Source organism: Bos taurus, chromosome 19 (genome assembly GCF_002263795.3).
Source record: "Bos taurus isolate L1 Dominette 01449 registration number 42190680 breed Hereford chromosome 19, ARS-UCD2.0, whole genome shotgun sequence".
Taxonomy (NCBI): domain Eukaryota; kingdom Metazoa; phylum Chordata; class Mammalia; order Artiodactyla; family Bovidae; genus Bos; species Bos taurus.
This window is the reverse complement of record NC_037346.1, coordinates 51,362,814-51,384,061: the sequence shown is the minus strand read 5'-3', so window position 1 is coordinate 51,384,061 and position 21,248 is coordinate 51,362,814.

The following is a 21,248-nucleotide window of genomic DNA, read 5'->3' as shown; positions in this document are numbered from 1 at the left end:
TCAGCGTGGCTGCATCATTAGAGTTTTTGGCGTTAACGTGGAAAGATGTAGGTTGGCTGGTAGATAAGAGGGGAGAGCTGTACACCCAGGATTCCAATAGGACAGGAAGCAAGGATACTCTTGAAATCCAAGTGGCAGGAATCCATGAGTCTTCTGGGTGGGCTTCACCATAGGACATATCATCTCTGTTCCAGCTAGTAGCGCTGCGTAACAAACAATCCTCAGCTCAGTGGCTGAAACCACCATTTCATGATGCCCACGCGTTCTGTGAGTTAGGAACTTGGACTGGGCACAGTGGGGATGGCTTCCGTGCTATCTGAGGCCTTGGCTGAGGAAGCAGCTAGGTGTGACTTGAAGGGCTTGGGGACTGAAACTGTCTGGAAATGCCTTCACACATCTGGTGGTTGAGGCTCATTGTAGGCTGTGGCCTGTCCTTATGGCCGGGGCTTCCTCACAGCATGATGGCCTAGGGGTGGCCTACATCCTAGTTCAGGGCTCCAAAGGCTAGTATCCCAAGAGAACCAGATAGAAATAACAAGGCTTTTCTGAATGAGCAAAGGCTGTCTGCCGAGTCAGCCCTGATTTGAGGAGTTGAGGGAACAGAGATCCATGGAAGGAGTATTAGAGAATTTATGATCATGTTTTTTGTTTTCAAACCAACGCATGAGGGAAATGTCCAATTTTCAATCATTGCACAAGAGTCAGAACTCCAGGGAAGGAGAGTCTAACTGCTGAGATTCAGTTTATGTGTAGAAGGATCCCCAGAAGAGTTCATTTAAAATTTGGTCTATGAATTTTGGGGGAGGGGGTCCAAAAAGCTCGTATAATATGCTCCTTTAGTGAGCCTGATTCAGGTTCCCAGAGGAACCTCACTTTAACAGACAGGATTTTTTCTTTTTTTTTTTTCCTTCTTCCAATCCGAGAGTGATCCAGGTCACCACACCAACCCTCATGCAGTACTGGGCAAATGAGTGATTGAGAGGTGGCTCCCAGGACCTGGCTGGGTAGGGTGGACTGATGAACAGCCTATAAGCCAAGGGTCTGTGAGAGTTGAGCAGAGGCGTGAGATGCAAGATGTAGGCCCTGGGCAGAGGGCCGTAGGTCACTGGCTGCTGGCCTTGCTCCCTGGTTGTCCCCTCCTCGCCTTGTGCTATGGGTAAGGTCTCTGGACCCCCAGCTGTAGCCCAGTGCCTCCTCACAGGACATTCTCAAATAACATGAGTGCGCTGGAATGCTATGGTGCCTTGTGGCCTAATGGAGGTTGAGGGCTTGAAAAGACAGTATTCTTCTCTGGAGACCCTGAGCTCTTGTGGTTCTGTCTGAGCGGGAACCAGAATCAACCTCGGAAATTGCTGGCACAGAGTCCAGCTCTTTGGTTTTTTTTACTTAAAAAATTTTTTTTGGCCATGCTGCACAGTATGTGGGAATCATAGTTCCTAAACCAGGGATCAACCTGTGCCCTCTGCACTTGAAACTGGGAGTCTTAACCACTGGACCACCAGAGAAATCCCAAGAGTCCAAATCTTTGGCAATTCCAGTCTAGAGGCTCTGGAGGACTGGGAACTGGCCTTTGTTTCTAAGCATTTAAAGTTTTATTGAAGTGTATGCAAATGTATGCAATAAATACAGCAATATATATTTAGCAATTATCTAAAATCACATTATTTTATATAATAGTATATGTAAACGGTATATATACAAACAAAAAATCAGGATTGTTTCGGGTTAAGCTTTTTATTTTGAAATAATTATAGATTCATATGCAGTTGTCAGAAATAACACACAGAGGGATCCAACATACCCTTCAACCCAGTTTCCTCCCATGGCAACATCTTGCAAAATTATACTATAATATCACAACCAGGATTTTGGCATTGATACCGTCAAGATACAGAACATCCCGTCACCACAAGAATCTCCCAGTTGCCTTTTTATAGCCACGCCCACTCCCTTCTTCCCCCGCCTTAGCCCTCTTCACCATTCTTTCCTCCATTTCTGTAATTTTGTCTTTTCACGAATGTTATGTATGTGGGCTCTACAGAATGTAACCTTTGAGACTGGCTTTTTTCACTCAGCACAATTCCCTAGAGATTCATCCGGGTTGCTATGTGTGTGGACAGCTCTTCCTCTTTATTGCCGAGATGGATTCAGTCCCCAGTGTGGACAGATCAGTTTGTTTAACCATTCACCCCTGGAAGGTCATCTGGGTTGTTTCCCATGTTTGGCCCTTACGAATAAAACTGCTCAACTTCAGGATTTTGTGTGAGCATAAGTCTTTACTCCATGGGATAAAGATCCAGGAATGCAAGTGCAGGATTTAAGGAGGTTGTATATTTAGTTTTTTGTTTTTTAAAGTATATTTATTTATTTGGCTGTGTTGGGTCTTAGTTCCCCTGTGGCATGTGGGATCTTAGTTCCCTGACCAGGGATCAAACCTACATCCCCTGCATTAGCAGGCAGATTCTTAACCACTGGACCACCAGGGAAGTCCCAGTATATTCAGTTTTTAAGGAAACTGCCAGACCATTTTCCAGGGAGGCTGTACATGTCACGTTCCCACCAGTAACGTGTGTGTGATGCAATTTCTCGACATCCTCACCACCATTTTCTTTTGTGACTATTTTTTATTTTCGCCATTCTGATAGGTGTGTACCAGTGTCTCAAATGGTTTTAATTTGCATCTCTGACAATGATGTGGTCCATCCCCTCCTGTGCTGTTTCCATCTGTGTGGCCTCCTCAGGGAGTGTCTGCTCATGTCTTTTACCCATTTTCTAATTCAATTGTTTGCTTTTTTGCTGCTGAGCTTTAAGAATTCTTTACATATTTTAGATACTAGTCTTTGGTCGGATTTGCGGTTTGCAGGGATCTTCCCCCAGTCTGGAGCTCGTCTTTTCATCCTCTGAACAGGGTGGTTTTGGGGTTTGTTTTCTTTTTTTAAACTTTTTACTTCTGAATAATTTCCAACTTTACGGAAGTTGCTAGAATTGTACAAAGAGTCCCTAGATACTGCTCACCCAGATTTCTTAAGAATTAACATTTTACCACTTTTTCTTATTCTAATTTTTGTTTTTAATTTTTGGAACCATTTGGGAGCAAGTTACAGCCATGAAGCCTGTTATCCCTTAGTGCTCATCTGCACATTTCCTGAAACAAGTACCTATATAATGATCAAAATCAGGACGTTAATATTGATATGACACTGCCCTTTATCATGGACTTCCCAGGTGGCTCAGTGGTCAAGAATGCATCTGCCATGCAGGAAACCCAAGAGACGCAGGTTCAATCCCTGGGTTGGGAAGATCCACTGGAGGAGGACATGGCAATCCACTTCAATATTCTTGCCTGGAGAATCCCATGGACAGAGGAGTCTGGCGGGCTACAGTCCATGGGGCCACATGGGGACACGACTGAAGTGACTGAGCACACCCTTTATCACAGACACCAGCAGAGTTTCACAGCTTGCCCCCAAATGTCTTATCCAGAAGCCAATCCAAGGTCACATGTTGGATTGGGAGGGCAATCTGGTTGTGACATCTGTCACCCCATTGATCGCCAGGGTTGATTCAGCTGATATGACTGGCTAGGCAGTGTCCCCTTCCTCCCTCAGCACTCCACACATGTCCCTCCCAAAGCTGCGTGCTCAGTCAACGAGGACAACCATCGCCAATAGAGGAGGACTGGTCTTCCGGCAAGGGTATACACGTGGCCGCGCTCCCCTGCTAGAACCTCCAAACGAGCTTTCAAGTTTCCTGAGTCTACTTAATTTTGGAATCAAAGGCTTTCTTTGTGGTTTTGTCACTTAGGCTTGAGAAAGCTTGTGTTCCACACTTTGGTCTGACAGTTGGGGTCAGCACCTTGAAATTCAGGGAGGAAGGCAGAACATGTGTGGAGAACAAGTGGAGGGGCACAGTCAAAATGACCCACAAGGGGGTTCCAGGCTCACTAGCCTCTTCTCAAGACCACACAGAGCCCAAGTTAGGACCCTGAACATTGCTGTCAGCTGATATAACAACTCAGAAGTTCAGAAGCCTAGAGAGTCACTTTTTAAATGTTTATTTGATTTATCTGACTGTGCTGGGTCTTAGTTGTGGCGTGTGCAGTATCTTTTAATTGCTGCATGTAGGATCTAGTTCCCCCACCAGGGATCGAACCTGGGCCTCCTGCCCTGGAAGTGAGGAGTCTTAGCCACTGGACCACCAGGGAAGTTGCTAGAGGATCACTTTTGAAAAATCTAATTTAAAATCTGATTAAAAAAATCTCTATCTTTAGAATTGGTCTTTATATTTCATGTAGAGTCCTATACCTAGGTCACAGGTACCAAAGTCATAAGACAAAAATCTCTGGAACCGACCAAGCCCCATAGCAACTGTTGCCATGAGCCTCCAAATCTAAACCAGCCCAGTTCCCTGACCCCATATTAAGTAAAATACCCACCCTATAGCATCCTAACCCATCACCTAATGCCACCATTCCAATAGGAATTGTCTCTGTCTTGAGGCTATAAAAATTGGCTACTAGCCTGCGAAAGGGTTCAGCTCTCCTTTGAGCCGGCCCACTCTAATAAACTTTATTCTCCTCTCATTTTGCTTCATGTCTGGAAATCCTTTTTCAACCCGCGCACGGACCACGACATTTCATGACTGTGATATTTTTGAAGTGACTCTGTAAAATATCCCTTAGTTTGGGTTGGTGCCTAGATTCCGCTTCTGCACTTTTGGCAAGACTACCTCAGAAGTGATGCTGTGTTCTCCTCGCCGCATCATATCTGGAGGCATGTGATGTCTGATGTCCCAGTGCTGGTGGCAGTAACGTTCATCACTCAGGTGAGGTCATGTCTGCCAGGTTTCGCCACTGTAAAGCTAATTAATAAGAATTTGAACTCACTAGTGAACAAGGGATGATGAGTAAACACTCATGAGGAGACACATAGAGTCCATGTAAATACCCTGTTTCCCATTAGCCTTTCACCAGCGGTTTGAGCCTCTGTCACTGATTCTTTCCTGAATCAATTATTACTGTGCTCTTCGCCAAATGGAAGTTTTCTAATTCCACTATTCCTTTTACATTTAAGAGCCAGTTTTCTTTCCCATTTATATATTCATTCACTCATTTATATCATGAATTATTTACATCATAAAGATAATAATCCATTATGATTTGTATTTGGTTGCTCACATTGTTCTGGATTTGGTCAGTGGGAGCCCCTTCAAACTACTTCCCACCTTTTGACACTCCCGTCATTCTTTGAATGCTTCCTTACTTTCTGCCACCACAGATATTCCATTTGGAGCATTCCTTGTCCCAGCCCTTCTTGTTGTTATTGTTTAGTTGCTAAGTCGTGTCTGACTCTTAAAACTGCAGCACACCAGGCTTCCATGTTCATGCCATCTAACCATCTCATCCTCTGTCACCCCCTTCTCCTCTTGCCCTCAGTCTTTCCCAGCAACAGGGTCAGTCATTTCTCAGAAAAAGAAAAAAAAAACAAAAACAAAAAAACCTGGTTCCGTCTAGTGGATAAATGGCATTTAGAAACCAAGGTCTGAACTTCCCTGGTGGTACAGTGGATAAGAATCCACCTGCCAATGCAGGAGACATGGGTTCAATCCCTGGTCTGGGAAGATCCCATATGCCACAGAGCAACTAAGCCCGTGTTCCACAACTACTGATCCTATGTTCCAGAGCCTGCCGGCTGCAACTACCGAGCCAGCATACTGTAGCTTCTGAAGCCCATGTGCCTAGAGCCGGTGGGTGGTCCGCAACAAGAGAAGCCACTGCAATGAGAAGCGCGGGCACTGCAATGAAGCACAGCCCCCACTCGCCGCAATTAGAGAAAGCCTGTGCAAAGCAATGAAAACGCAGCACAGCCAAAATAAGAAAAGAAAGCAAGATCTGGGCACTAGGTGCTACTGTGATTTCATTGTTTCTGGGCCCTTTTGGCAAACAGAACTTAGAAACACCCCCCTACACACATATGTTTCTATATTACAAAACATGAGTTCATACCAATGCCACAATTGTCCAGCTCCATAGAACTAATTCTAGGCTTCTTACTGCCCACATCTGAAACTCCCTTTCTTCAAAGGTGAGAAGCCTGACTGCTCATCTTCCAGATACTTACCTATTGCCCTGCCCTGTGTCTAGCTCTCCAACTACATGCCTGAGTAGGCCAGTTCCTTGGCTCCAAATTAAAAAAAAAAAAAGAAAAGAAAAAAGAAACAAAAAGCAAAGTAGAGGAGAGTGTATTACTTTTCTGTTGCTGCTGTAACAAATTACCACAAACAGTGGCTTAGGACAACAGGAATCTACTCTCTCACAGTCTGGAAGCCAGAAGTCCAGAATCAAGGTGTCAGCAGGGTTTGTTCCTTCTGGAGGCTTTGAGAGAGAATCTGTCACCTTTTCCAGCTCTGGTGGCTACTGACAACCCTTGGTGTTCCTTGGCTTATGGCTACATCACTCCAGTCTCTGCCTCCATCATCGTGCGGCTTCTCCCCTCTGCGTGTCTGTATGAAAAAGTCCCTCTTCCTACAAGGATACCAGTCATTGCATTAGGGCCCTGGTTTAGAACGCTGACTTCCTCTTCTAGTTCAGTTGCCAACATAACCACAGGGAGGTCAATTAATCTTAACTGGATCACATCTCCAAAGGCCCTGTTTCCCAGTAACTTCACATTCATAGGTGTGAATGGTTAGGTCTCAGGCAGTTCGGCCCACAGCACAGTGGAATCTGCATTTATGAAAACCCCAGAGGCTCACTGCTTTCTCAAGACCTCTGGGCTCGGTGTCTGAGTTCAGTGGGAGGAGGCCCTGGAACCAAAGGGCAGAATCGGTGGCCTTGAAGCAAGGCTATAGAAGGAGCCACGGGCAGCACTCACCTGGAGCCCTGGAGACAGGGTGGGCTGTGGGCAGGGTGGGCAGGGCATGGGAACCCTGTTTGGGACAATGTTGGATAACTGTACCTGGAGCCCAGGAACTGCTGGTTCGGGGACCCTTTGCACCGCAGCCAGCCTTGAGCCCCAAGCCCCAGGAGGTTCTTTCAACCTTGGTGCTGCAGAGGCCTAAGGTCTGGGGTCTGGGTGGGCCAAGACAGGCCCAAGAGGTTCTTTCAGGCTGGAGGGAGTGGAGGGCAGCAAGCTGGCCAGGGGTGTCTGCACAGGTTCTCTCAGTCCTAGCTCTGCTCCCAGGTGTGACAGCTGAGTGACCTTGGTCAAGAGCTGAACCCTCCCTGGCTGATTCCTACCAGTAAGATGAGTGGCTGAGGCTCCCAATGTGGATGGCCACATGTCCCCCCTCCCCTGACATTCAGGCTCTGTATGGCATCAGGGCCATTTTGAAACCCACCCCAGTCTAAGCTTAAAGGACAGCCCCAGCCCAGCGAGCACGTGCTTTGAGCAGAAATATGTTGGCTGCTCAGGCCTGTTGGGGAAGAGGGGGCCATATGTCTGGAGGGCAAGCAGGGGTGTTCCCCAGAGGCGCTGCTAAGCACTGGCTAGCCCCTGGAGCGGAGAAGACAGTGGCAACCCACTCCAGTACTTTTGCCTGGAAAATCCCATGGACGGAGGGGCCTGGTGGGCTGCAGTCCATGGGGTCGCTAGGAGTCGGACACGACTGAGCGACTTCACTTTCACTTTTCACTTTCATGCATTGGAGAAGGAAATGGCAACCCACTCCAGTGTTCTTGCCTGGAGAATCCCGGGGACGGGGGAGCCTGGTGGGCTGCCGTCTATGGGGTCGCACAGAGTCGGACACGACTGAAGTGACTTAGCAGCAGCAGCCCCTGGAGAGAATGGGGGTTCTGGAACTTTCTCTCACATGTGGGGGTGGGTTGGGATTGTTTTCAGGTGTTAGCAGCATCTGGAATTCAAGAGGGAAACCAGAAGATGCTGAGCCACTTGGAGGTGGGAGGTGGGTGGCGGGGAAGCTCTCACCAGAGAGCTGGGGCTCAGAGTGAGACTTCTGACAGTCTAGGCACTGGGACCAGCCCTGGGTTCTGCCCCCTACACAGTTCTTTCTGGGGCCTGGATTTGGGGGAAGGACTGGAAAGGGCTGGAGCATTCCTCATCCCTAGCGCATGGAGGCGCCTGCCCTCCGTGCTCATGGGTTCATTTGTTTGATGAATTTGTCATAACTTGAAAGGCCCTGGTTTATAACACTAACTTCCTGTTCCAGCTCAGTTGCCAACATAACCACAGGCAGGTTAATTGCACGTCCATCAACCCGCCTGGGGCAGTGGCCCGGGGGAGTCCCCTCCCTACCATGTGGCCCCAGCTCAGGCGTGGGCCCAGCCCCCCGGCAGCTCAGCTGTGTGAACTCCCAGGCCACATCCATACCCCAGAGAGCCCCATCTCATGGCCCACCATGCTCCAGAGCTCTGCTTCTCCAAAACTTCCTGTGAAGTGTCCCGGATTGGGGTTCTCTCTGAGTGTTTGCTGGACAGAGAATTGGGACAGCCTTCTGAGAGAATCACATAGCAATAGTTGTCCCCAAAATGTGAGTGCTCTTACCAAGCCACTCTGGTTCCAGGATTTTCCGGGAGCTGACCCCACCGGGAGTCAGATGTGGAGTAAGGACGATCACAGCCCCTAGAACTGGGCTGGGGGGAACACCAGTCTCGGCGCTCAGCTCGGGCCTCCAAGCGCCCTGGGGGAGGAGGGGCAGGGTCAGTGACTCCACTGTTCAAAGCTTAACCTCAGATACCTCCCTCTACCTGTCTCCCCATCAGTGAAATGGGCGTGTGAGCCCTGCCTCACAGATGGCAATTCCCACATGTGTGAGTACGGAGTGCTCATGTCTCATTCCTCTGCTCTTGAGGATCCAGGGCCAGGCCAAGGCGGGGGGCTGAAACCAGAATCTGCAGGTTCGCATGCATGGGTGCATAAGTGTGCATGCGTGAGCACGTGTGTTCATATGTGCACATGCGTGAATAAATTAATTGGAAATTAACGTTGGGGAGAGGAAGGTGGAGGCCTGTGACCATTGGAAATGCTCCCGTTCCCTAGGTGTGGGTCACATAGTATTTCTGTTGAATGGCACAGATCTAGAAGGTGTGGCAGGGAGGAGACAGTAGCAGGATGACAGGACGAGGAGGTGATTAGACGAAAGAACAGCCTTTCTCCAGGGAGAAAATCAACAGCTGCCTGAACCCCATATGAACTGCCCCCCAACCCAGGCCTCACCACAACTCAGAGCCCCTCTCCTCCTCGGAGCAGCTCTGGGACCCTCGTCCTCCCTGACTGGCTGGTGGTCGCTCCTCGACAGCGTGTGCTCCCCTCTGCCCAGTCTTCGCCCAGAGTGGACAGGAGGATTGGTGCCTCCTGCAGTCCTGTCTCCGTGGGCCCTCTTGGACCGCAGAGGAGGGCAGAGTTGACTGGGGTCTGGGACAGCCTCTCTCCTTGGGCAGTGATGAAGCATGAAGCAGGATGAAGCAGACAAGGTCGGGGAGCCATCGGCCTTTTGGCCACTGATATGCCATTCAAACCTTTGAACGCAGGACCTCGGGTTCATTAGTAATGCAAATCACCCAATAGGAGAAAGAAGCAGGAACTGGGCTGGGTCTGGCCTGCCAAGTGTGGCAGCTGCCTGCCCCCCACCCTAGGATGGGACCCCACTCCTATTCTCTCCCAGGCGTTCTTGCCTCTGGCTCAGCCCATTCACCAGGGACCCCATCACTCAGCCTTGGCCTCCCCACTAGAGACCTTCCCAGGTGAGGAAGGCCGAGGACACCTGGAGGCAAGGTAGATGGAAGGTGAGAGGCTCCTTGACCCACCTTTTCTGCTTCTGAGGGCTGGGTTCAGTCAGCAAAGAAGGGGGACAGCCCCCACAAGACTTCTCAGAGTCCTTCTTGGCCATGTGGATGTCTGTCTACCCTGGTTGTCCTGAGTCAGAGGCCAGGAGCAGCTCCCTCTAAATCTCGTCCACCAGAACCCAAATCCTGCATTTCTCAAGGTTTGAGGACCTGGGTGTGTGGCAGACTTAGGTTAGGCTGGTGTGGATGACCTGGGTCTGAGTCCTGGCTCCCCTCCTTCCTTCCTGCCTGTGTGACTAGGAGCAGGAGTGAGGGAGTCGGGGGTGCAGCGCCCCCCAGCCATCTGGGTGGGGCTGGGGGTGAGCAACCAACCCAAACAGATGTCTGGGGGGCACTGAACTCTGCATGTCTCTCGGCAGTGGACCCTGACCCCTGGGTAAGCCTTTCCAGCAGCCCCTGAACCTGTGGGGGAGCCAGGCCTCAGCCTAGGAGACCAGGCCCCACACAGCCACTGTCACAGGGCATCCAGAGCCCTTGGTCTTAGCATGGCACATTCAGAGTATGGGCCTCTGGTGGGCAGGGGCCTGGCCACCAAGGGCTCACTGTTCTGTGGGGGTCTGGGATAAATGTGCTCAGTCACCAGCCACACCCCAGCTTTGGTGGAGTGGGAAGGACTTCTGGGAGCTGTGGGTACTGGGACCCCTGGGTACTGTGGACTAAGGGACAAGAGCCGGAGCAGACGGCACCTGCCCTGAGTCCAGCTGGTGGCCTCTACAGGGCCTGGGGGAGGGGGTGGAGCTAACTGAGGCATCCCAGGGCCTATGACCCCTCATGGAGTCTGTGAGGTGAAGCTGGGGTCTCAGGAGAACCATGATCAATGAGCTAGGCAGGCTCACAGAACAGCCAGCAGGGGAGCAGGCACCCCAGATCTCCCTACCAGAGTGGCTCTGGGCCCCACTGTCACCCCCTCTGTTCACTGAGAGGGAACATGCTTACTCACTTCCTAACCCAGACCCACTACAGTGAATGTAAGCCACTAGGCCCACAAATAACCCTCAGGGTGCCCCCCCTCTGCCTGTCCTGCCCCCTGTAAACCCCTCCTGACCCACCAGTTCACTTGCTCTGGAGTCACTGCACCGTCTTCCAGCTCGGGGCGGGGGGAGGAGGCGCTCCAGCAATTGTCCCCCCTGTAGGTGGGTCTCCCTGCTCTTCCCACCGGGGCTGAGATCCAGGACTGCCCAATGGATGCCTAGCATGGGGCACCCGCCTCTGGATGACCAAGCACTCAGCAGAAGCAAAGCACATTAGAGCCAGGCCAGGACTAGGGTGCTGCTATGACTGGCCCCTGTTCCCAGCTGGACCTGGTGTGGGAGGGGATTCTGTGGGGAAGGCTGCTCAGCCTTCCCCCTACCTTACCTAGGACCACCCTCTCATCTCCCCCAAGAAAAAGAAAGTCAAAGTCTCTCAGTCATGTCTGACGTTTGAAACCCCATGGACTGTAGCCTGCCGGGCACTTCTATCCATGGCCAGAATATGGGAGTGGGTAGCTGTTCCTTTCTCTGTTCGATCCAACTCAGGGATCGAACCCAGGTCTCCTGCATTGCAGGCAGATTCTCTACCATCTGAGCCACGAGGAAAGCATCTCCCCCAAAGGCCGCTGCTTTTTAAATATGGAAAACATTGAGTTTAACAACAGCTGTTTTGAACCTTGGGACTTGACACGGATTTTTAACCCTTGCTCTGCTTGCCCGCCTGAACCCCAGGCACAGAGCTGGGGAAAGACGGTGCATCCAACACTCACTCAAGGGTTAACAGAGGCCAAAAAGCAGCCACTCTAGTTCTGAAGCACCCCCAGCCCCAGGCGCTGATATCTAGTCCCGTGGTCACCACGGGAGTGTGGGTGCAGACAAAGCTGTGTTCATCCAGCCCCGGGTTTGATGATAGCAGCACAAGGACCCCATTCTCTGCTATCCCCAGCTGCAGCCCCTCCCCAGTGAGCCTGACATCCCGGGAGGGCCCCGGAGGGCGCAGGCTCAGCTGCTGGGGCTCTGGGAAATGCATAAGGGGCCTGCGTTGGGGAGCCCGTTCTGCCTGAATGGTACAGACAGCTGCAGGTCGCTCGTCACGTCTTCAGTGGGAAGCTGCCTGCCTTTTTACAACTGATTTTTGAACCTAAAAGTGGACATTCACATCCAGCCTGTTAAATGTAATCTTGTTGGTTTCAGTCCAATGTGACCTTCTGGAATCTGGCTTCCAGATTCTTGTCGTGTATCAGCAGTTCTTCCCAGCTGCAGCAATGGGGACCTGCTTCGCAGTGCCTTCAGCCCAGTGACTCAAACAGGCTGGGCTGGCAGAGCCTGGAGAGGGGGCTTTCTAGGGAGAATGGGGCCCTGGTAGCATCCTTCTGTGGGTGCTGTGATCCAAAGCACCCAACTATGGTCACGAGGCCCACCTTTTTCTGTTCTCCATCTACAAGGGTGGGCTTCCCTGGTGGCTCAGATGGAAAGGAATCCGCTTGCAATGTGGGAGACCTGGGTTTGATCCCTGGGTTGGGAAGATCCCCTGGAGAAGAAAATGGCAACCCACTCCAGTATTCTTGCCTGGAGAATCCCCATGTACAGAGGAGCCTGGCAGGCTCAAGTCCCTGGGGTTGCAAAGAGTCAGACACAACTGAGCGACTAAGCACAGCACATCTCCAAGGGTAGGAGGCACGTGGAAGTTAGGATACAAGTCTGCCCTCATGAGCCCTGGGGCTGTTGGGGACCAAAGAGCAGCCAATCCATGTCTTGGCTTTGCAGAAGAACCTGGGGCCCAGGTACTTAGCCCTCGGGGGAGAACATAGAGTTATTCACTGTCTCTGGGGCTTTACCCATCTCTAAAATGGGCATGATCATCATGACATCTGCTTCCCAGTCTGTCCAGAGATTGAGCGTTAAGGATGCCATCTGGCACCCAGGTGCACAAGTTGTCATCTAGGCCAGAGGTGTAGACCAATGCTTGGGGACCTGCTTCACAGAGCCTTCAGCCCAGTGACTCAAACAGGCTGGGCTGGCAGAGCCTGGAGAGGGGGCTTTCCAGGGAGAATGGGGCCCTGGTGACAACCGTCTGTGAGTGCATTCATCCAAAGCCTTACCCTCTGGATCCCAATCTGGACCCCCAACCAGGACTCTGTCCATCCCCCCGGGGCTGCCCCTTACTAGGCAGTGCTCAGGGCAGCCAGCCTGCCTCCTTGGTCTGTGGGGTTGTGTTCTCTCTTGCCAGCATTAGCGCTTCTTCCCCGCTGTGGCCCCACTGGGGGTCCCTCATTCATTCTCTCTCTGAGAAGCATTCCCCTCAACCTCCTCTTGTTAAAAAGTGGATCCTTGGCCCCAGCTGTGTGCTCCAGCAGGACAATGTATCTTGTGCAAGTCTGGAGGTCACAGGCAGCACGTGGCCAGTGGTTGCTAAGTGGGGACCTCCTCCGGGCCAGCAGGCAAGGCAGGGAATGCCCTAGTGTAAATTTTGGAGGACAGAGTGGAGGAAGGGCGAGCGCTTCGAGGGGCCCATGAGGCTGCCCAGAGTCCCTGGCGTGACCTTCCCAGCCAAAGGGACAAAGGCCGGCAGGGCCGCCGGCGCCTTTAAGGACGCGGCACGGCGGGGTCGGTGCCAGGAGGCGCCCGGCGCGCCCCAGGGGAGCCGTGCCGCGGGCGGAGGAGCGCGGGTGCTCCGGGCCAGAGGCCCCAGGCGCGCCCTGCGTGGTCACTTGCCCTCTTTTCCCCACTTGCTTGCGGTGGGGGCTGGGTGGCCCGGGTCCTCCCCTCCTCTCCTGGCGCCGGCTCGTCTTGGTGGGGGCGGGGAACTCCGCTCTGGAAGCTGAGGGGGGTGCTCATGGAGGGGGCTGAAGGTTGGGTAGCGGACGGAGGGCCGGGGGCGCGTGGAGACCCCTACCCGAGCCGGGGCCCTCCGAAGAAAAGGGAGAGATGCTTGGCTCCCCGCTCCGCCCGGTGCGAATGGAAAGGAGAGCAGATTCAGCCCGAAGCCCAGCGGAGAGGCAGCGGGCCGCAAGGGATGGGGATCCGGGCGAGGGTCGTGCTCCCTCCTCCCGCGCGCCGGCTGGGAGCCCGAATTCGGGAGGAAGCATTGGCGCGGGGCTCACGAGCGCACCAACTAACGACCATTCTGCCTCGTGTCCCCCAGCCCCTCCCCGAAGGCGCGGAGAGTCGGCCTGGGGTGGGGGGGGGGGGACAGATTAGATTTCGCTCCGCTCTCATCAATTTTCTGTTTAATGTCACCCGGCCCCATTGTGGGAGAGGAAAGCACGTCACCCAGGCCATAAATTGCGATTATGGGGCCTCCGGCCGCCTCCGCGTTCTAGGGACCCGGCGGACTCCGGCGAGCAGGTCGGACACCGGCCGCCCGAACCGGAGCCGGAGTCGCCTTGGAGCCGCCGAGCGGTAGGTGCTGCGCGCCGCTTCTCCCGACGCGGGACCCGGGCGCCCGGCTCCGCCCGCCCTGCGGCGCCGTTTCCAAAGGGCTTTTGTTTCTAGCTGGGATGTAGGGACTTTGATTTTTCCCCACCCGCCTCAGGAGGGTTTTTACATCGAAAATTCCTGCTAGTAAAAAAATACAAATGCAAACCAAACAAAATCAAATTCCGGTGGAAAGAAAAACCTCTCTTTGCGTCTGCGCTTCCACCCGCCAGAGTAGAAATCGGCCGGCCAGGCTCGAGGTTTGCTTATTGAAAGGAACCTCGGCCCAGAGCCTATCAGAGATCCAGTTCTGGTGGAATGTGCTCAGAAAGGCTCCAGCGGAAGTGGCTGGCGGGGGCAGGCGGCTCAGGGCCCGGCGTGGCGCTGACCCCAGGGCAGGCTCCTCTGACCGTCAGGGCTAGCGTCGTTGAAACGGAGTTTTCTGGGGAGTCATCCTTTGGGAAACTTTCCTGCTTCCTCCCATTACCGCCTGTAGCCGGTATTTTTGAGTCATGAATTGAGGTGGAATATGTATTTGTGCAGGTCAGAAGAAAACAGACCTATTGAATGATTTTTAATTAAATGGTGTGACTGTCCTGTTAACAAAAGAGGCGGTGGCTGTGCTTAGACCAGGCCTGATGGGTGGTGGTGTAGCCAAGCCCAGCTACCTGCCTTTGAGGACTGGGAGAAGAGTGCTTTGCTGCAGGCCTTAGCTGCTCTGTGGGAATTTTGATGGGAATAATTTATTTTTGGTCTGTATATGTGGCAGGTAACCAGGCCAAGGACTCAACACCTACCCTCCCCAGAAATAAGAGAGAGGAGGAAAAGATGTGTCTGTAACTTTCCCAGGCCTCATGCCCAGCCTTGGGTTCTTCCCAAAGGCAGCCTGGGGAGGGACCGCCCCCTCCCCACCCTTGGCCATCAGACACAGGAAAAAGTCCAGAGGACAGGATGGGGCTGTGGCCCTACCCAAGGGCAGGAGGGGGTTTGTGGGGGTGGGGGCCCAGATTGCTGGGCTGGTGTGTGAGTGGGGAGCTTGGCAGGCCCAGCTTGAGAGCAGGAAGAGAATAGGATGGTGGGATGTGTGGTCCCAGAGACAGAACTGCCCAGGCCTCTGTTTATTTTGTGATCAGAAACAAGTCTGAATGGGTAGCCCCTTACCCTCTGGAGCCCTCTGCTGGGGCAGAATCGGGAGGGGGGTGTCTGGCAGGGTCTGGGGCTTTTCTAGGTCTGGGAATTGGAAGAAATCCAGTGGGGAAGCTGGCTTCGAGGTTCCTGCCCATCACGGGCACGGTGGGAAGGGGCAGGTGCTGTTCCTGCTGCCTGGGCTCTGAAATTGATGCCCAGAGGAATTTGCTGAACGTGTGTGGTGGAGGAGTGGTGGTGGGGGGGGTTTGCTGACAGCTGTGGCACTGTGGATCCAGGGTTGCCAGTCCCAGTCCCTGTCCTTTCGGTTCTCCTCCTGGCCTGGCTGGACCACTCTGGCTCTGCCTGGGCCAGCTGGATTTCATCAGAGGAGACCCTGACACCCAGCCTGCGGCCCTTTCCCAGGGCTCTCCCGCTAGTGTGAGACCAGACCCGGGAAGTCCAGCCCTGGAGGCCCTGTCCAGACTACCTTGACAGCGACACGTGTAAACACACCCAAACACTGCTGCGAAGGAGCAGAACGGCTGGGGCAGCAACTGCTTACTCGGCACTTCCTGTGGCTGGGCTGTGAGGTCCCGTCTGGAAGGAGGCAGGTGTCCTTCCAGGAAGGGTGGCAGTCAGGCTCTGGTTGGGGGGTGTGCTTGGAAGCACCAAGTAACCAGTAACCCACCCTTCATTAGGGCCCCACTAAATCTCCCACACCAATTTGTGCAGGCCAAGCCGGGGCTCTCAGTAGTGTCCTTCCTGATAAGCAGGAAAACAGAGGGCCCAGTTTGGGTCATCCTCCTGCAAGAAGACACCCCAGTGCATCCCCCTCTAATTTCGGCTTTACAGGGGGAGTAGAGTTCTCCCCAGAGAGCCTGCTTCCCACTCTCCCAGTCACTCCCAGACTTCCTGTGGGGCAAGAGCAGGGCTGTATTTGGGGAGGACAGCTAACACTACTGATTCAAGACTCCCTGGGGGGTCCCCTGCCTTCCTTCAGCCTAGATGAGAAAGTGGCCGAGACTGGAGGGGCAGGACAGAGCAGAGTGGGGAGGCTCCCCTCTCCCCCTTCCCCTGGGGTCCCAGGAGTCCCCCACTCCTATTATTCCCTTTAACACGAACAATAATCATGCAGTCACTAATAAAAAGTCAGGGAGGAGCCTGGCAATAGGATGCTCCTACCCGTTTATGAAAATCACTTCAATTTAACCCAGATGGGCCTCCTGGTTGATAACCTCACACAACCAGCACCCTGAATTATACTTTCTGTGTGAACACACTGGCTTATATTTAGCCACAAATTACGACTGTGTTTAACAAGCACCTTTCCGGAGCGGAGGGGGCTGGGCAGCCTCCTGACCTGGTTGGACAAACCAGCAACAGAATTACACCCCCCCCAAAAAAAAGGGAGGGGTCCCAGGAAAGCTGTTCATCTGACTTCAAAGTCTGGCTCCCCTGCTGCTCTTGTTGCCTTTTAAAACTTCCAGCCACATCCCCAAAGTCTGTCTTGGAGCCTGTCTGTGGTCTGCAGAGACCAGCTGTGCCTCCCTGACATTCCAGGGGCTCCAACTGAGCAGGGCTCAGGCCTCAGCATGCAGGCCCTTTGCTCAGGCGGGAGCTGGGACCTCTAGGAAGGATTCAAGGTAGCACACAGGGCTCAGGAGATGCTGGAGGAAGTCCTCATGGGAGGCATGACCAGAGGACTCTCCCTCCTGGCCTGGCTCCTGACAACTCTTCATCCTCTGTCGGCTCCTTCCCCTTGACCCTTGGCCTCAGAGTGGCCTTCTCCCCTGCCACCTGGCCCTCTGGGGCCCCGCAGGCCCTGCTAGATAATGAAGGGGCTGTGACTGGAGATTTTGTTTTTGGTGGGGGCAGCCCCCTCCCCTTGGTAGTGGGGGGGCAGTCTGGGAGATCTTCGTATTCCTTTCTCCTCCAAAATAGGCCAACTCCAACAAAGCTTAAGCCCCTAAAGACAGAAGATGGCCAAAAAGAAGGCCACTCCCAATCTAGGCACAAATTCCCCGTGCAGCACCTTGGGGAGGACCCTTGGGGATGGAGTAGGGACTTCTCAACTCCACTCACAGCCAAAGCTGAAGGCACCTGGGCAGGTAGGGGTACAAGCTGCTCTGATGGCTGCCTAGTGAGTGGAGCCAGGGTGGGGCCCCGGGGCTTTTGAATCCTGGGCTGGGCTGGTGCCCTAGAACCTTCCCCCCATACCCCTGCCCCCTTCAGTCCACCAGCCAAAGGGCCTGGTGAAAAGAACCACATCTGTGGCAGAAGATCACATTCAGGGGATGGGGTGGGGCCTAACCCTGCTTCCTGGGACTGGAGGGGTGCGGAGGCTGAGTTCCTCCAATCCAGGCATCTCTGGGAATGTGGTTTTTTTTTTTTTTTTCCTACCCCACTTACTTGAGAGGAAGAGTGCAAACCTCTGACCCCTGCATTAGATTCTGGGCTGAGATGGGGTAACGCTGCCCTCCAGCTGAGGGCGGGTCGGGGGGTGGTGGCTGTGAACCACATCCGGGGCCCCCAGTTTCTCCTACTGCAGGTTGGGCAAGTGCAAATCAGTGACCCCAGCACCCCTCCGGACAGGTCTGTCTGTCCCTGAGCCCAGCCTCTGGACCTGGCCCCCTGTGCCTCTGGTAGGAAAAATTAAGAGTCAATTTTTGTCAAGAAATTGTTTCTAATTTGCCCTTTGACTAATGGCACAGGGAACAATGGAGAAACACCCGACACACAATTACCCAGCGCGCAGCTCTGCTGCTCTCTGGCCCAAGCAGGCGTTTATTTGGAGCAGAGACTAATTCACAATTTTATGTAACTCGCCCAACACCTCCACCCCCTTGCGTTAAAAAAATGATTATTTATTTCATGATTTCAGACAGAGCTGGATGGCGGTCCTTGGGGAGCGAGGAGCCCTGGATTTGCAGCTGCTCTCAGGGAAAGTGGGGGCAAGTGCCGGGAGGGGCCCCACAGCTGGGCTAGGTTCTGGGGTGAGAGGGGCCCCCAGGCTGTGTGAGGGAAGACAGGTTCTCCAGAGCACTGGTGCCAGTGTGTGCTGTGAACGTATCGGTGTGTGGGTGTGTGATGTGCTGTATAATGCTCAAGCGTGTGCCCGTGATGTGTTTGTGTTACATGTGTGCACACATACATGTGTGTGGATGGGTGATATGCAACGGTGCATGCCCAGGTGTCAGGGCACAGCTGGCTGCATGGGGCCATAGGGCAAGCTTGGGTACCTGCCAGGGAGGAAGCAAGCTGGGGGTTCAAGGACACCCCTGGGTAGTGTTCCAGGCTGGGGCAGGGCATGTGGGCTGGGCAGGGTGTGTGGGCCTCGCCTGACTGGGAGCCCATTCATTTGTGAAACTGTGGGCGACTGCAGAGACCTGGACACCCCAGCTCAACCCTGATCTCACATTTCTATCCCCTCTCCTTTCTCCTTCCCCACCCACTCCCTGGCTCTCTCATCCTCCCCAGTGGAAAGCTGGTCTGCAGATCCCTACACCATGTTCCTCTAAAATTAAAAACATTTGTTAGCTCTGGACAGCAGGCAGAATAAAAAAGGAAATCGGGGAGGTTTCCTCTGAGCTGATAGTGCGCCCAGCCAAACATGCCCCGGCCGGCCGGAGCCTCGGTAGGCCGCGTTTTCTGAAGGGGAACACAGGGAGCTTATTTTGGTACTGCGGGAGCTGCTGAGCGGCCAGGCGCCTGAGCTGGGCAGCTGCCAGCCCCTGCCGCATCCAGCAGGCCCGTCTGCAGCTATTTGCTGTAACAACTGTTTTGAAACAGTATTAAGGAAAAAAAAAAAACCCCACTAGATTTGTTTTCAAGTGATGCTAGGGAGAGGAGGAGGGGGAGGAAGCCAAGTGGACAGGGGGCTGTGCTTCGCCTCCCCTAGGCAAGCAGCCTCTCTCTCCGGATGGGCCGGGAGGGGCCGGGGACAGCAGTGGGTTTTCTGAAAGCCAGTTCTCTCCCACTGAATTAGGAATTTGGCGGTGGCGAGCTGGAAGGATCTGAACCAGCCTTCCCGAGGGCAGGGAGGACCCGAGCCGTGCCATCCTCTGTCCTTCCATCTCGCTGGCAGCCTGCACATCTTGGATTATGCCTAGGGTGGGGCCCATCAGCCAGGCTCCAGGACCCTCAGACAATATTTTGCCAGTGGGGGATGGGGGTTTGGGAGCCCTTCTTCACACTCTCGGACGGAGAGTGGGGGCCTGGAGGCCCTTCCCCCACGTGGTGGTCCAAGGCTGAGCCCCTTTCCGACTCCAGCGCACCCCTGGGGCCCGCGCTGGCCGGCGCTTAGGGAGCTAGGCGCAACTACAGGGACATTGAGGGTAGGCAAGGTATTCTTTCTCTTGGGTGGAGGATTTTTCTCTCATACACTTTTTTCTCATTTTTAAAAATTTCAAGTGGAGCTTAAAAACTTCAGTTATAAGAAAAAGTTTCTGCGCCAGAAAACAAGCTCATCAGAGACAGTAATCCGGAACCCAGATTCCAAACGTCCGGAGGCGAGAAGCACCCTGCTGGGGGTCAGGACTCCGAGGGCTACGGGAAGCTGGCGGGACCCCTGGGCGTGCGGAACAGGCAGTCTCAGCGTGCCAGGTCACCGGTTCCGAGGAGGCGGTGCGAGGCCGGTGTGCTCCGGGACCGGGACTGCACAGCTAGCCGCTCCCAGCCCTAGCTCCGGCTGCTCCTGGCCCTGCGCTGGATCCGGGAGCCATGGCCGCCTCTCCCGCCCGCCCACCCTTCCGAGGACGCGATTTCTCCGCAGCCGGGCCGGGCTCAGGCTGGCTTTGCACGGTGTGCATAGGAAGCCGGCCGCCCCCGCAAGCACCCGCTGGGGCAGGACTTGGAGGAACCCGTCCCCTCAACTCGCTCCGGAGCCGATGCTTTGACTTCTTCCTCCGGAAGCCACGGCCCAAGCCCGGAGGTCTGCGCCAGAACCGTCCCCCCCACCCCACGCCCCGCATTGGCGGCTGCGCCCAACCCGCGCCGGCACCCCTCCTCTGGCCCGCACCCGGGACCTAATTCAATCGCCCCCGGCCTAATGAATAGCCGTGCGCTAATCGGATCTCCGAGCACTTTATGGATTTATACGTGCCGCCTCCTCTCCGGCTGCAGACGCGCGCCACCCCGGTGGCTTCCGAAGGCACGGGCTTCAGGACTGGCCAGGGAGGGGCTCAGGCCGTGGGGGACAGGGGTCCACGTCACCTGGCAGGGGTGTCGCTGGAGCCGGGACTCAGGACCGCGCCGGCCGAGTCCTGCGTCCTAGGCCCGGGCCGCGGAGCTAGGCGCTTACCTGCCAGCCCCGGACTCTCCGGAGCTGCCCGGCCGCGCTGCCCAAAGCGGGCTCCCAGTTCCGGAGCCCCGCCCGCGGCCCAAGCCCCTACCCAGGTCAGAGATGCCCGCGGGGGAAGGCCGGCCGGAGCCGCGCGCCCGGCTTCCCCTTTCTCTCTGGATTCCTTTGATCCGCAGGCTCTTCGCCGCACCTCGGCTCCAAGGCTGCCAGGGTCGGCCCGCGGGGGTCCTGGAAACGGTCCCCAGCTTATCTCCTTTCATCAAGCGGCCTGGGGCCGCCTTGAAACCGCGGAGCCAGTAATTGCTTTTTTCAGGAGGCCCTGTGCGGACTGGACAACAGCCAATCAGCGCCTTGTTTACACTCGGTGATTGACAGCCTGCTGGCCGAGTGCCAGCCAATCCTGGCGGTCCCCAGGGAGCGGGCGGGGGGGCGGGGAAAGAAAGGTGACAACAGAAGGCCTCTGGCTTAACCCGTTCCTGTCCCTACCGGTGGAGAAGGAAATGGCAACCCACTCCAGTATTCTTGCCTAGAGAATCCTGTGGACGGAGGAGCCTGGTGGGCTGTGTCCATAGGGTCGCACAGAGTCGGACACGACTGAAGCGACTTAGCATGGCATGCATGCATTGGAGAA